Below are 14,051 nucleotides of genomic sequence, written 5' to 3' on the forward strand. Positions count from 1 at the left end.
TAAGACACTAGAGAAGAGGTTTGCAGTATTAAAACTGGTGCTCTCTTCATTCTGACATTCGGAATACGCAAAGCCTGACCTCTTAGAGCAAAACCTGCAAGCTCCCAATTACAATTCAGTGTCCAATGCCACGCAGAGCTCCTAGTAAGAAGTCCCCCCTCAGGAAAGATATCAAGTAAAAAGAGTTTTATTTTCATAAAGGTAGAGGAAACTCATGATAGACACCCAGTTCTTTGTTAAATGTCATGGGAAATCAAGGATCTCCAGTTCAATGAGGAAAACTAATAGAGTGAAAAGTGAACACTAAGATAAACATAAAGATGCAAAAAATAATAACCCAGAAAATACCTTTAAAAATCATCAAATATACTCAAATATATATATATGTGTATATATATATATATGTATATATGTGTGTGTGTACATATATAATTTAAGAAAAATTAAAGATGTCAAAAAAGGAACAATTAGAGAATAAGAAGTTATATAGAATAAAATAATCTTGTCTAAATAAAAATGTTTTTAATAGAATGACTAGTAAATGTGGTTGATGAAATCTTCCATACATAAAGGGAAAAGACTAACAGAAAATACAATAGAAAAAGAAAGATAAGTCAAATATTAATCTAAAAGGTCCAATAGCCAGTATCAACAAACTGCACTTAGAATCACTGGATTCTTCACTACCATGCACTCATAGAACTTTTTTTAAATGCTAGTTTTACTTAAGAGTGTCCCTAATTGACTAGTTAAAGTTACTAATTTTATTAAATCTTGATTCTTCAGTACATGCCTTTTAGTATTCTGTGTGACAAAATAAAAAGAGTACATAAAGAACTTGTGCTGCCTCCTGAAGTGTGATTGTCTGAAACAAATGTCCTTATGAGATTGTTTGAACTGCAAAAAAGAATTAGCTGCTTTTTTCATGGATTATCATTTTTTCTTGAAAGAATGACTGACAGACTATGGCTATTCAGACTTGGGTATTTGGCAGATATTCTCTCAAATATAAATGAAATGGTGAAGAAAAAATTTTAAAAACTGACTTTACCCAACTTCAAGACTTATTTAAAAACTACATTAAGATAGTATAGAATTTTTAAAAGAGTATAGATTAAAAATTAATAGATTAATGGAACAGAAGAGAGAGCCCTACTATAGACCTCCATAAATATAGTCAGCTGATCTTTGACAAAGGAGCAAAAGCAATATAATGTATCAAATAGGATCTCTTCAACAAATAGTATTGGCAGAACTGGAAATCTGCATGCAAAAAATTAATCTAGACACAAATCTTACAATTTTCCAAAAAAAAAAAATAACTCATAATGTATCACAGTAAAATTCAAAACTATAAATCTAAAAGATACCATAGGAGAAAACCTAGATGACCTTGAGTATGGTGATGCCTTTTTAGATAGAACACCAAAGATACAATCCATTAAAGAAATAACTAAGAAGATGGACTTCATTAAAATTAAAAATGTTTGTTCTGAAAAAGACAAGATCAAGAGAATCAGAAGACAAGCCACAGACAGAAAGAAAATATTTGCAAAAGACATGCCTGATAAAGAATTGTTATTCAAAATACAGAAAGAACTTTTAAAACTAACCAATAAAAAAAAAAAAATGGGCAAAGACTTAAAACACCTCATCAGTGAAAATATACAGATGGCAAATAAGCATATAAAAAGATGTTTCAGATAGTATATCATCAGGGAAATGCAAATTAACACAACAATCAGATACCACTACACACCTATTAAAATGGCCAAAATTCAAAACACTGACAACCTCAAATATTGACGAAGATAGGGAGCGACAGGAATTCTCATAAATTGCTGGTGAAAATGCCACATGATGCAGCCATTTTTGGAAGACAATTTGGTGCTTTCTTACAAAATTACACATACTCTTAACATGCGACCCAACAACCATATCTTATCATTTACCAAAAAGAGTTATAAACTCATGTTCAAACAAAAACCTGACATGGCTGTTTATAGGCAATTTATTCATAATTGTCAAAACTTAGAAGCAACCAGAATGTCCTTTGGTAGATGAGTGGATAAATAAACTGTACACCTCCAGACAATGCACTATTATTCATCACTAAAAAGAGATGATCTATTAAGCCATGAAAAGACATAGAGGAATTTTAAATGCATTTTACTAAGTAAATGAAGCCGACTGAAAAGAATATATACTGTATTATTTCAATTATAAAGCATTATGGAAAAAGCAAAAGTATGGATAAAATAAAAAAAATCAGTGGTTTCCAGGAGTAGTGGTGATGAGGAGATGAAAAGGTAGACCATAGAGGAGTTTCAAGGCAGTAACAAACTCTGTATGATATTATAATAATGGCTATATGTCATTATACATTTGCCAAATGCATAGCATGTACAACACCAACGATGAATCTTAAATATGGTCTTTGAGTGATTATAGTGTATCAAATTAGGTCATTCTTGATTAAAAACAAACAAACAAACAAACAAACAAACAAACAAAACCACACACACAAAAATCAAAAAACAAAAAAATCTGCCATTCCGGTGAGTAATTCTGATAATGGGGAAGACTATGCATGTGTGGGGACAGGGAGTATACGGGAAATCTCCGAACCTCCTTCTCCATTTTGTTGTAAACCAAAAACTGCTCAAAAAATTAAATTAAAATTAATACAATATATATATTTATATATATATTGTATAGGAAATATTCTGGTGGAGGATTTTGAGAATGGGGGAAGTTATGTGTGTGTGGGGATAAGGAATATATAAGATATTTCTGTATTTTCCTCTCAATTTTGCTATAAAACTAAAACTGCTCTAACAAAATAAAGTCTTAAAAAAAGAGAAAATTTTGCTGTATGCAACAATATAAATGAAACTTGAGGACATTATGTTAAGTAAAATTAGACAGCCACAGGAGGACACATACTGCAACTTATATGAGGAATCTAAAACAGTCAAACTCATAGAAATAGAGAAAGGATGGTGGTTGCCAGGGGCTGGAGGTGGAGGGATAGGGCGTTGCTTTTCAACAGACATAACATTTCAGTTATACAAAATAAATAAATTCTAGAAATCTACAGTACAACATTGTGCCTATATTTAACAATAGTCATGTACTTAAAAACTAGTTAAGGGAATGTATCTCATGTTAAGTATTCTTATCATCATAAAAAAATAAGATATAATTGAAGACTGCTATTAGTGCCATAAAGAAAATAGACAAAATTCCATTTTTTTATTTTGTTGATTTCCCTACCTTTGAGGATAATGCTACTATACTCATTCTTCACTGCATAAGCATAACCCCACCCTCAGTAAAATATTTCAGACTAGCATATCTCGTATTGACTCTCCCCTTCCCATTGATTATATGGCCTCTACAGACAGAATCATATGGTTTTAGATTGTTGCTTTTTCTTTTCTTTTCATGGGTATTAATTTTGACTTCCTATCCAGAGATGAAAGCTCCTGAGATCAATATCCTGTCCTGTACTTCTTTGTATTCAATTCTTTGCATTTTTTTGAACTGAGTATGATGTAGAAATTCCCTGAATATTTGTGAAGTGATTGGGAAAAGAAATATCCCTAAAAACATCTCCCATGATAATTCATAAGTTAGAAAACATTTAAGTAAACCCATCTTTCCTATTCCCTGTTGATATTATCTTTTATTAAAAAAAGATCTTTTTAAATATTATCCTTTTTAAAGATTTCCCTAACATAAAGAACTTTGCCTGTGACTGTATAATTATTATTTAGCATCACGTTTGTTTCTCTCACTGTTTTTTTACTCACATTGTTATTGACATGAATATACTAGAATCTTCAGAAATTATCAGAATTCAAAAGCTGCTTTTTAAGTCGTGTGCAAGTAATTATGAAAAATTCTATTTCACTGTTATGGTTGGAATTGTATCCCCCAGACTGTGATTATATTTAGAGATGGAGCCTTTAAAAGGGTAATTAAGTTAAAATGAGGGCGTTAGGGTGCATCCTAACCCAATATGACTAGTCTCCTTATAGGAGTAGAAAGTTATGATACAGACACTCACAGAGGGAAGACCCAGGGAGAAGACAGCCACCTACAAGCCATAGAGAGAGGACTCAGAAGAAACCAAAAATGCCAACCCCTTGATCTCAAGACTTCAAGCTTCCAGAACAGTGAGAAATAGATTTCTATTAATGCATCCAGTCTGTGGGACTTTGTTAAAGCAGCCCTAGCAAAAAAAAAAAAAAAAAAAATACATTTCCTAATAGAGACATTGAATGAATTAATAAAATACAAAAAAAAAAAAAATTGACAGAATAAGGTTAATATAAATTGATTTTATCATATAGTCTCCAAAATCTTCACTCAAAAAAATAAATAAATAAAAACACTAGAGTGAGAAGTGAAATAAATTTACTGAACCCTATTAAATGTCAGGGCCTTTGCTAGGCTCTGAACATTAGCATATATGATTGTTTTATTTAATCATCATTAATGAGATGTGATGTGTTAAAACATTTTCTATTAAAGATCAGCAATAGGTCAAAAGGTGACCTTTCCCAAGGTCACACAGTAGAAGTGTGGCGTTAACACTCCATTAGTATTGAATTTCAATGCTCTTTCTGCTGCAGTGCTCTGAGCATAAAATAGTATCCCATTGGACCTAATAACAGTATACTTTGCAATGCAAACATTACTTTATAAATTTAAATTAAATTAAAATTTTATCCCAAATTAAAGAGAGCTGCAATATATATATTTCAGTTAGCACATTTTAAAATTATAATTATAAAGTTTAACAATGCTTTACTTTTATATGTATCATCAAAATTAATAACTTACTTCTGAAATATTTAGAATATGTATTTTTAGTGAATGTTACCAGAATTATTGAGATCCATTTTTAAAAGTTACATTTTCTCAAAAACTAGCACTTTATGTTTAAAACAGAAATTATAAGATGCCCAGTTACATTTGGATTTCAGATAAATGAAAAATATTTTTTTAAGACATACTTATACAAAAAAAGTTTGTTGTTTATTTGAAATTCAAATTTAACTGGGTGTCCTGTATTTTATCCAAAATTCTATTATTTCTACTCTTTTCTGAAACTCCCAAATTGACAATAAACCAATGAAAAAGTCATAAGCCTAAAAATAAGGCATAGGAAAGGTGCTACAACAATAACAAAAACAGTAGGTTGAAAGCAGATTATAATTGTTGACTGACTTAATAGATAAAATTAAAATCTAGGCCTGAGATGGGAGGAGGCCAGATGCAAGTTAATTTGCACTGCAAAAATTCAGAACAGATCAGGAACTAAGAGTTTAAGACATCTAAATTAGATAAATGCAATTGAAAGCAAGAGGTTAGTTTAGTTTAATTAAAAGCAGTTGGAACCCAGTTTACACAGACTGGAGTAGTCTTCCCTAAGACTGTTCAAAGATTAGAGAGTTACCTTCTGTAAAAGAATACCATGAATGACACTGAAAATAAGATACAGCTGAGAGTGTGACTATCACATACAAAAACAGGGATAAAGTGATAATCTACATTAGTGGGTCTAAAATTAAAGAATGAATTAGAATCAGATGGAGGGTTTGTTAAGACACAGAGTTCTAGGCCCCACTGCAGAGTTTAAGATTAAATAAATCTAAAGTGGGGCCTGAGCATTTGCATTACAACAAATTCTGAAGTGATGATACTTCCTGGTCTAGTGGATCTCCATCTGAGACAAACATTGGAATCACCCGGGGGACCTAAAACAAAACAAGAACAAAAATACCTGGTAGCCACTCTTAGAGACTGTCACTGAATTGTTTTGGCCTGTGGCATAACACCAGAAAATTGCAAATCTCTTTAAGATATTCTGATGTGCAACTAGGATTAAGTACCAGAGACCTAAATGCTAAATCCTGAGACCTTTAGGTTCCCTTCCTCACCGTGTGAGAAAGCTGGCCTCCACATAACTTCCCCTCTAGGAAGGATTAAAGAATTTTCCTTTTAGGAGACACTGTTCCTCCCAACACTCTGAAGCTGAAAATTGGGGGATCTTCTCCCTCCCCAAAAGGCTCAATATAGCTATTTTTAATAGATGCTTACAATTACGTAAGCTCTGCTTCTTGAACTCAGAATTTTCGATCACCACTAGAAAGGTGAAGACAGCCAAGAAATAACACATAATTGGAGAAAGACTACACCATGACCAAGGATGAAATTTAATAAATAATCATAAAAATAATAAATACTCAGAGGAAACAGAGAAGCAAAAATATATAGAAATCAAACCAGAACAAAATAAAAACAAATTAATATCCTCATATTTATAATAGGTATTACATTCTTGAAGCAAGAGCAGGAGGTTATAAAAAAACAGTGAAACCAAAATTTGAACTCATAGAAATTAAAACTATTATAGCTGAAATTAAAAAACAAAATGATAGAAAGTTTAAAGTTGAAAAATTATTGTTAATAAAAAAGAAGAAAAAAAAAGTTTACCAAGTTATATGAGTTTAGAAAGAAATCCTTGAAAAACAGAAGAAAAAAATCATTTAAAAAAATTAATATTATTTTCCAGAACTAAAGAACATTGGTTTTCAGATTAAAATAGCCAAAGAAGTTCCCTGAGGAGGAAAAAAAAAAAAAAAAACACAAAAAACAAAAACCAAAAACCAGATGAAAGCAGAAACACATTATCATGACATACCAGAATAATAAGTACAAAGAAAAGATCCTAAAAGTTTCTAGAGAAAAAAAAAAAGTTAATATAAAGGATACAATAGCAGAATAGCACTGGACTTCTTAACTGCAACTTTAAATCTGGGAAATAATCAAGCATGTCTTGGAAGATCTGAGACAAATTATTTTCAATCTTGATTTCCATTCTCAACTGCTATGTTTGTGTCTTCCCGCAAATTCATATGTTGAAACCCTAAACCCCAATGAGATAGTATTGAAAGATGTGGCCTGTGGGTGGTAATTAAGTCATGAGGGTAGAGCTCCTATAAGGAGATCATTATGACTTTATAAGAAGAAGAAAGCTAGAGCCCTCTCTCATGCTCTGTTTTCCACCATGTGAAGATTCAAGAATATGTCATTTGCAAACTAGGAAGCGAACCCTCAGCAGACATTGGATCTGCCAGCACTTTGATCTTGGACTGCAGAACTGTTGAGAAACAAATGTTTGTTTAAGTCACCAAGTCTACGGAAATTTGCTCCAGCAGCCCAAACTGACTAAGGCACCGACCAACCAAACATTAAGGCATTTTCAGACTCTCTTAAGAAATTTACTTCATGAGCACCCTTTCTCAGAAAGCTCCTAGAAGCTAGACTTCACTAAAACGAGGTAGTAAACTGGAAAATAGTATATAGGACCTAGAAAACAGAAAAGAATCAAAAAGAACCTTCTAATGTAATGGCGAATAGAAATCCAATGATGACAGCAACACGTGTAGAATGCAAGCTTTCTATCCTGAAGTGGGAAATCAGAGAATTTCAGGAGAAATGCGTGTTGGAGAGAGGGCTCAAAAGCTCTGTATTTTCAACATCCATAGTATTAAGTTAATAAACAATATCTACAACTTTCTTTTTTAAATCCACAAAAAATGGCAAAAAACATCAAAAGAAATAGCCAAAAGAGATGAGATTGTGTGCACTGCCTAGGAATTTGAGGAGGAGGGGTAGTGGAGTAGTCCCACTTGTGACTTCAATAACTACGTTATTGCCCTAATAGCTCTCAAATCTCTGTCTTATGCCCAACTATCCTCTTAATCTTCAGTCCATGTATTCAACTGCATAGTAGGTATTTCTACCTGAATATAACAAAGTCACCACAAACTTTATACTACAAAAAAAAATTTACTTTATTTTTTCTGTGTATGCTTCTTTACTAATAAATAACATGAATTTCATGTTTGTAAGCCCCTAAATTCACATGTTGAACTCTAACCCCCAAAGTTGAAATCTAACCCCCAATATGTGGTACCTAGGTAAGGATGGGGCCCTCACGAATGGAATTACTACCCTTATAAAAGACACCTCAGAGAGCTCTCACCCCTTCCACTTTGAGAAAGCAAAACTGCCTGTCTGTGAACCAGGAAGTAAGCTCTCACCAGATACCAAATCTTCGGGTGCCTTAATCTTGGACTCCCAGCCTCTAGAAGCCACCCAGTCTATAGTATTTTTGTTATGGCAGCCTGTACGGACTAAGACAACTTCTCATAGTGAATGGTCCCCAGTCATCAGAGGTAAAAAACAATCATATTTTTTCCCCACTCCACCTTCATGGCCTCTCCCAGGCGCCTATTCAATTTAAGCAAGTCCATTTAATTCCTCACCCTTATTATTGCACAAAAGGAATGTTTATTTCTTCTCCATTCCCATTGAAACTGCTTAGTTCAGGACCTCATCAATTCTCATCCTCTTATTATTGCTCAGGAAATACTAGTGACCTTTCCAAAATACAAATTGAAGCATGTCACTTTGCTACTTAAAATTTCCCAATGGCGTCCCCACTGCCAAACTCCTTAATATAGCATGAGATCTATGACTGCTCCCAGTGCTCTACATTCTAGGAATACTAAATTGCAGTCAACTTTGAATTTTCCAGGAAGAGATTAATCATGTTGGGGGGGGGGCGGAGAATAAAAATAACCAAAAAACAGCTTACTTATGAAAAAATAATAATTAAAACTATTGTGAATATGAAAAATATCTACATTCAGAGTAAGTCTATTATTTATAATTATAGGGAAACTGTTACATTTTTATATGGTACCTACTACAAATCAGGAACACTCCTCCACCTGGACAATCAGATGTGTGTAAGTCTGCTTACAGCCTGTTAGATGCTCTTTTTTTTTTTTCCAGGAACAGCTCTCTGCAGTTTGTCTGAAGCCCTATGCAAAAATCTGTTTCTTAAGGCAGTGATGGAACTAGAAGTCTCTTTGTTCTGCCTTCTCCCAAGACTTGTTTTCATTTTTACTTTTTCTTAAACAGAGAATTTGGAGGACAGTGAAAGTTGGATGGAAAGCACTGTACAACAAAGCCAAGAATATTTCTTTGAAGACTTCGTGACCTTGAACTGATAGATTCTGCCTAAATTCTTTCCATTTATTGTTATATTGAGAGGCTTGCCTCATTCAGAGCTGATGGGGGTGTCTGGGGATATAGAGAGAAAAACTTGAGAATGGCAGGTAATTTAATTTCCAAGTTGATGGCTTGACTGTGTTGCCAATGCACTAAAATTTTTGTACAATGATAAAGGTGACAATGACAGTGAGAGGAAAAAATTAGCTGACAAAAACAAGGCAGACCCAAATAACTGCTTGCTAGAATGTTTAGAAAATAAAAAGTAGAGTTTATCCAATGAAAACTGATGTTACCTAAGATTGTTTTCATTAGACAAAGAGAAGAAGAGATGAGGAGGAGGGGCAGGGGAAGGAAGGAATGAAGAGCTAGCTACTCAACTCATATAATAAAGCACAGCATCTGAACATGTCAATTAAATACATTTCAATTAAATATTCATTTTGCATCACAGTTGTGTTTAATTGTGTCTGAACTGTGGTTTATCTGTGCTCTCCTTCCATTTTCCACTACACCAGTTAGTGTATTAACTAACTATTAACCTATTGGTTAATAGATTTGATAGTATTTAGAATTTTCCAAAATGATGATTCCCAAACATTTCTATGCCTTTTGTGTTTACCCTCAATTTACTTTCTCCATCTGAAGTCCTTAACCTCCATTGTTATACCCACCTCAACTTTCAATATCTGAATAATGGACATATACAGATTTCCAGACTCAGATCAAATGGTGCCTCTATTTAGAATTTTTAGTTGTCCCCTAGATACACAGAGTGATTCACCTAATTCTTTGTATCATTCTGTGGTCTATTTGTAATTCTATGATAATGTTCATAATCCTAAAGCACTTATTTATTTACATGTGTGTCTTCTTGTTTAAAATGTAGCATTCTTTGGGGCAGGAATTATATCTTATAAACTTTAATTCTCCATGCATATACCAATGCAAGTTATATGGATGATTTTCCAGTTTGGTGGAGAGTCACTAGAGGAGGTAAGGGAATGTGGTTTGGAGTCACACTAACTTGCTTTGGTATACCTGCTGGTGACATTCTCTGGGTGATCCTGAATAACTTACTTGGACCGAAAGTATTAGTCTCCTCATCTATGAAATGAGGAAAGTCCTACTACACTCATATAATATATAGAGTATTTAGCCAAGTGACTTGAATGGTAAGGATGATAATTGGTAGCTTTGAATAAAAGAATAAGTCAAAAGAAATTCAAAACATATATGGTGACTATACTGATTCTAAGACATAAACACTTCAAAAAAATATTTTAACCCACTGTCAATAAGAATGTGTGTAGAATTTTTTTTTTTTTTTTTTCCCAGAATGGTGAATGAATTTGCATTATGTTTCTATGATTTTACACTACTTCACTTAAGGCTAAGCAGAATGTGCCACTTTCAAAATATGTCTCTTTAGCATAAGGATTACTTTGACCTGGTTATTTTAAGAAGAATCAGATACAGGAGAAGCTCTGAAAACAGAGTAGAAGTGTCCCTTTGTAAGGGAAATTTACATTAGAAAGGGGATCTGTACCTGGAAAAAGCCATTATCAGTGATAATTTATTTTCACCTGAGATACTTATGTACATGGCAGGAGATGTTTATGAAACATCTCCTCTATTCACTTTCACATGAATTTCCCTTCTTCCCTTTGAAATCACAGACTCCTATCTCTTTCCTTAGCTCAGAATGGTATATAATCCTCAATAGTCCAATTGTCTTTTGAATCTCATACCTTCATGAGGCTCCAGTACATACATATTTTTTTTATCCTGTTAATTTGTCTTTTATCACTAGGAATATCAGTCAAGAATTTAGTAGGGTAGAGGAAAAATCATTTTTCTTCCTCTATAATAATTACATTCACTCACATGGAGATTAGTAGTGGAAATTCTTGACAGGACAAAAGAATAATGCTAATTGCCTATAGTGATCACTCCAAGTTCAAGTCATAGTAAATTACTTATTAAGATAGGGAAAATATTCAAACTTCTATTTTATTTGAAGTGTTTTTAAACAAGTGAGATTAACAATGTTCAAAGAAAATAATTTAATTCTTTGACCTTGACTCATACATTGTTTAGGAGAAAGGTTTAAGAGAATTGTTTTCCCCTTGTTAAGTGGCTCAGCTTAAGCAAAATCTGAAGAGAGTTAAGCAAGGTGATGTTTTGGACTGAATTGTGCCCCCCCCACACACCAAAAAAAACCCATATGTTAAAACCCTAGCCCTCAATGTGACAGTATATTGGTGATAAAATGTTTAAAGAGATAGTTAAGGTTATATGAGGTCATAAGGGTGGAGCCTAATCCAATAGGACCAGTGTTCTCATAGACATCTGGATGTGAGCACAGAGGAAAGACTACATGAGAACACGATGAGAAGGCGGTCATCTACAAGTCAGAGAGGCCTGAGGAGAAAACAAATCTGCTGACATCTTGATCTTGGACTTATAGCCTCCAGATTGTGAGAAAATAAAGTTTTGGTTTTTAAGCCACCCATTCTGTAGTATTTTGTTATAGCATCCCTAGTTGACTAATATATACTACTCCATATCTGCTAATTTATTAAGAGAACAAAGTACTTGAGAAATTATTAAAAAGAGTCTGAGACACTTTGAAGGTCCGGGATGAGAAGCATAACAGGAGCTACGGAAAGAAAAAGCACTCTAAGTTGAAGCAGACCTGAATCTTACCTTTAAAATATATTCCAATTATCTATCTCCAAATTATTTCTAAGAATGCCACTTTTTCCTCTTCCACTTCTACCATACTCGTCCAAGCTATCGGTCTGTCACCTGAACTCTTACTTCTCCAAATTCTCCAGCTTTTATTCTTGTTCTCCTCCATAGTCCAGTCTCCACACAGTATCAAGTAATTATTTTAGAACATAAAACTATAAAACTGTCATTTAAACTTCCAACTGGCTATTAGAATAAAGTCTTCAGTCTTTGTAGCACAGAAGTCCTTTGGGATCTCTTCAGCTTTGGCCTTCCTCGCCTCTGATGTGATGCTTGTCACTGTACCCACGTTAGTCAGAACATGTCAAGCACTTTTTAGACTTAAGGGCTTTTTATTTGCTATTCACTCTGTCCAGAAAGTTATTCCTTAGAAATCTTCACGAGGATAGCTCTTCCTTGTCATTCAAGTGTAAGGTCAAATTGCACCTTTTTGGCAAGGTCTTACTGGAAACTCTTCTCTATTTTATTTCAAACCTTTTCCCTACCTTATATTTTCACATATGTTTATGTATTTATTGTCTACACCAACTAAATCCAAACTCTATGAAGACAAGGATTTGAGTTACCATTTTCACCTCTGTATCTCTGGCTCCTTGAAAAGACATAACCTAGTTATATAATGATGAATAAATGTTAATTATTCTAATAGAAATACTGGTTCTAAAAATAAATTGGCCTAATACTAGAAATATCCCTAATTTAGTCACTCTGATGCTTAGAGCATGCTTTGAATAAAAGGGCTGTATGTGAATAAAAGAGAAAGAGATGAAGGATTAAAAAAGGACCTAGCATTATTATCACTATGGCCTGGGAAATTTTAGGAACTTTTCTTTTTTTCTTTCATTTTGATATCTCTAAATAAATGGGACACTTGGGAACATAGCTTCTTCACTTTTCTTCAAATAGCAATGGAGTCTTGAACTTCTGACATTGAGTTTCAGAAGTTCAAGGGAGCAAATAATAACCTTGTGCTGCTCCTTCAATGACAGCCCAAATAAACGGGGATGTTTCTGAGACTGGGTGCCACCTTTCAACTAGGTAGTGAGGCATGGCTAGAAGATGGAGCATCTGAACGTCAGCAATTAATATCTTCCTCAGGAAGGAGCCCTAGATTCCCTTTTGGAGATTGTGAACAATAAGAAGATCAATTTGCATTCAGAGTAAGCAGAGAGCCATGGCTGCATGTACTTTCTGCTCTCTCTGGGGATAGCTGAGGAATGTAGTGTGCTGGGCAGCAAGTAGGTGTCAGATATCTGAACTCAGGGGTTGGCTGTGGAGTCCTGTAGACTGCAGGGGTCCCCAACCTTTTTGGTACCAGGGGCCAGTGCTCCTGTGAGAATCTAATGCCTGATGATCTGAGGTGGAGCTGAGGAGGTAATGCTAGTGCTGAGAAGTGGCTGCAAATACAGACGAAGCTTTGTTCACTCACACGCGACTCATCTACTGCTGTGCGGCTCAGTTCCTAACGGTCCACGAACTGGTACTGGTCTCTGGCCCCGGAGCTGGAGACCCCTGCTGTAGAGCTCCCTTCCTTCAAGATAAATTGAGATTTCATTTTTCCAGATAGAAAGTCCATCGGTCTCAGTTGTGATTTTGCCTAGCACTCCACAGGCCTGTGTCATTCCACCACCTCTCCATATATGTAGTTCAAGAAAACAACCTCTGAGTGCAACACTTAGAAAATGATTAAGAAAAACAAGATCTTCATTTAATTCCTGTTAAAGTGTTGTAAAACATCTTAAAGTAGGGGATGAAGAAAATTATCAGAACTTTTCAGAAAAATCAGCAGCTGCAACAGAAGAAAACTGGTGTTTCAAAAAAATTTTAAACACATAAATAGATAATTTGAAAAAAAATTACATATTTAAAAAATACTTTCAAGAATATCAATGCGTGTGAATCCAAATCACTTGATATTGGGTCATACAGTGATCTCCAAAACAATTTGTGAATGAGAATCTTCCCAAACAAGGGTTAAATGTAGAGAAAGAAAAACTGGTGAATCGGTTCAGGAGAAAGAAGACATTCTTCTGAGGCTAAAACTACTTAAAATGTATAGGTCAAGAATGAGCTGCTCAGTTACAGTTGTTAATAAATAAATAGAGAAGCTGAAGCCAGTTGCTGCTTTATGAGTTGTGGTTAGCTTTCTGAGAACAAAAACACCAAGCCTTACTCGGTTTATAGACCACTATGGATTATAA

The 14,051-nt window shown here is 34.1% G+C and overlaps 1 protein-coding gene and 1 pseudogene across 1 annotated transcript in view; one reads left to right on the forward strand and one right to left on the reverse strand.

Moving 5' to 3' along the window:
- Positions 1-14,051, reverse strand: part of LRP1B (LDL receptor related protein 1B) — a 1,653,662-nt gene that overhangs the window by 461,357 nt on the left and 1,178,254 nt on the right. The window lies entirely within an intron of this gene.
- On the forward strand, positions 10,030-14,051 carry LOC107196336 (annotated as a pseudogene).

This window comes from Pteropus alecto, unplaced genomic scaffold, assembly GCF_000325575.1.
Source record: "Pteropus alecto unplaced genomic scaffold, ASM32557v1 scaffold3, whole genome shotgun sequence".
Lineage (NCBI taxonomy): Eukaryota > Metazoa > Chordata > Mammalia > Chiroptera > Pteropodidae > Pteropus > Pteropus alecto.